General features: G+C 42.9%; 1 pseudogene; it reads right to left on the reverse strand.

Moving 5' to 3' along the window:
- Positions 1-2248: 2248 nt before the first annotated feature.
- LOC118611839 lies at positions 2249-2367 on the reverse strand (annotated as a pseudogene).
- Positions 2368-2652: the final 285 nt, after the last annotated feature.

Here is a 2652-nt window from a genome sequence, read left to right on the forward strand (position 1 = left end):
CCTTCTACACTCCCCCCTCACTCCCCCCCGCCCCCCCCCCCCGCCATAGAACCCCTCACCCCTATCCACCAGCATGCCAGACTTTCTTCTGCAATCTTAGAACTGATTGAAATATTGGCAGCCAGGTCACACAACACAAATACTAACTTGCAGAATGTCTTAATTCGTGGCTTGGGGTAATAACAAATCACTCCATTCTTGTTCTTCTCAGTATCCTTTCGGAGGGTGCTGCTTTGCAGAAAACTGGACTGCAATGACCAAGCAAACTTACAGAACCTTTATTGGGTACCAGGGACTGTGCCAAGCCCAAATTCTTAGTCAAAAGAGCAGGTGCTATTATTAGAGCCGTTTTGCAGATAAGGAAACTGAGGCTAAGCAGAGTGATGTAACTTTCACGAGTAAGTGAACTGGAACTACATCCTTTTGACGACCCCTGAACCTAGGTGTACTTTTAGTCATTCTCCCATCCTTCTTCCTGTGGTTTATTCACCTCTAGATTGTTAAGTTTCTGTCACTTACAGCAGATAAGACTTGACAATCTCAGTACAGATTTCAGTTTTGCAAGGAAGGGGATCGTTTGGCAAAGCTCTAAGGTGAGGTTCCAAGCACTTTGGCCTGGATTCATGCAGCCAACACCTACAGGATGTGTCCCTTGTGCTGGCCAAGATCCTGGGCTCCAGGCACACGACAGTGAATACCTCCAGCAACAGGGAGAGGTGATCAATATCGCATGTGGAAGTGTAAAATGACAGCCGTGATCAGCCAAGGGCCCAGAGAGCTGGTCAGAAGGAACCAGGCCGGTCCAATCCTGCTTTCCACGAGTGAGAATTAACAAGGGAAGTAGAAAGAATGCATGTACACGTGGAATGTAGGTGTCTCCCATGCAGGGTTCTTGAGAAGCTGTAGGAGACCTTAATAGCTGGAAGGGTGACTACATCCCAGGAGTGTTTTCAAGATCTCGCGGGATCCCAAGAACCCACTGTTGTGCCACTAATGTCGGTTAGTTTTCATATAAAGTCCTAGATTTCCTGCTACACATTTGTTTTGTTCATATATATCTGATTTCCCTGATGCAAATTGAATAGTCCCTGAAATGCTTTACCTGAGTCTGACTTAATATCTTAGCAAAGAGTGCCATCTACTGGTGGAATCATTAAGGAACTTTTTGTTCTTAAACATTCAAATCAACGGCTCACTCAACAGTGGTCTTTTAAGTGCTAACTAGTAATTTATTAAAAGTCGTGCCATTTATCCTCTCCAGGGCTGGTGCAGAGAATATCACAAACAGTTTTGTAGCGGGCAGTTTGGGAGTTTCTGTCAAGAGCCTAAAAACCGTCTGTCCTATCTAGCCAGTAATTCCACTTCTAGGAATTTCTCTCAGAAAATAAGGAATATACTGTGGTTTGGGCTACATGGTTACTTATTATAGCTTATAATAGCCAGTGTTGGAAATAAACCAAATGTCCAACAGATTGCCTTTGGTAAAAGTTGCTATATCCACATGATAGAATACAGTATAATCATTAAAAATCAAAGTGTGAAAGAATCTTTTCTGGAAAAATATGTTGATGATATATCATGAACAAAACAATAGGGTATACTATTCGAAGGTCCCATTTGGAGGATTCTAGGGGTGCTATGGTAGAGCTGGGACCCCATGTCCACTTTTTGAGATATGGGAAACTACCATTTTGGAAGAAAAAGCAGTTTATCTTGCTCAGGTGAAGGCATAACTTGGCTTTGAGGCCACTGCCTCTTCTGGGAGAGAATGTACACTCTTGGAACAGGGAGGATAGGCCTTTTACAAGATGAACTGCCCTGGAGGAAAATGCACATGGAGCTTCAGCCTGGCAGAGCTGCATCTCTTATAGGAGTTGTAGGTTATAACCCCTTTTCGTAAGCCTTTTTTCCTGTTTGGAGTCTCAGAGGCTGCGGGGCCATCTTTGGCCCTCCAGCTGCCAGAAGACAGGTTGGACGTCAGGCCAATATAATAGCTGCCCTTCAAGTTTTTTCTGTCCACTTTCTGTACTCTCATCTGTTATCTACAAACCTTCAGTGATTTTCAGATCCTGATGACAAAATGTGGGCTGCAGAAAACGGAGAGAGAAAAAATGGTGAAGGTGTTCCAAAGGTACAAACTCCCAGTTACAAAATTCATAAGTCCTGGGGATAACTGTTTACAATACTGCAGTATGTATCCAAAGGTTGTTAAAAGAGTATATTTCATTTCATTTCATTTTGTTTTATTTTCCTACAGCACCCGGTATTACCAGGTGGTCTCCCATCCAAGTACTAACCAGGCCCAACCTTGCTTAGCTTCTGAGATCAGACGGGATCGGGCGCATTCAGGGTGGCATTGCCGTAGATAAGAGGGCATACTTTAAAAATTGTTGTCACAAGAAAAAATTGGTAACTATGTGAAGTAGACATCGTGGTGATCATTTTGTAATGTATACAAATATCAAATCATTATGTTGTACATGTTAAACTAATACAATGTTATATGTTAACTTGGTAGGGTAGGTAGAACTGGAGGAAAATGTCATTAAGGGGTTAAGGAGGCCCCAAGACAAGTCTAGCAGTAAAATATATATAACAGGACACCTGATGGCTTCAGGTGACTCCCTTGTTTTCCCATGGTCAGAAGCTAGA

Source organism: Rousettus aegyptiacus, unplaced genomic scaffold (assembly GCF_014176215.1).
Source record: "Rousettus aegyptiacus isolate mRouAeg1 unplaced genomic scaffold, mRouAeg1.p scaffold_m13_p_14, whole genome shotgun sequence".
Taxonomy (NCBI): Eukaryota; Metazoa; Chordata; class Mammalia; order Chiroptera; family Pteropodidae; genus Rousettus; species Rousettus aegyptiacus.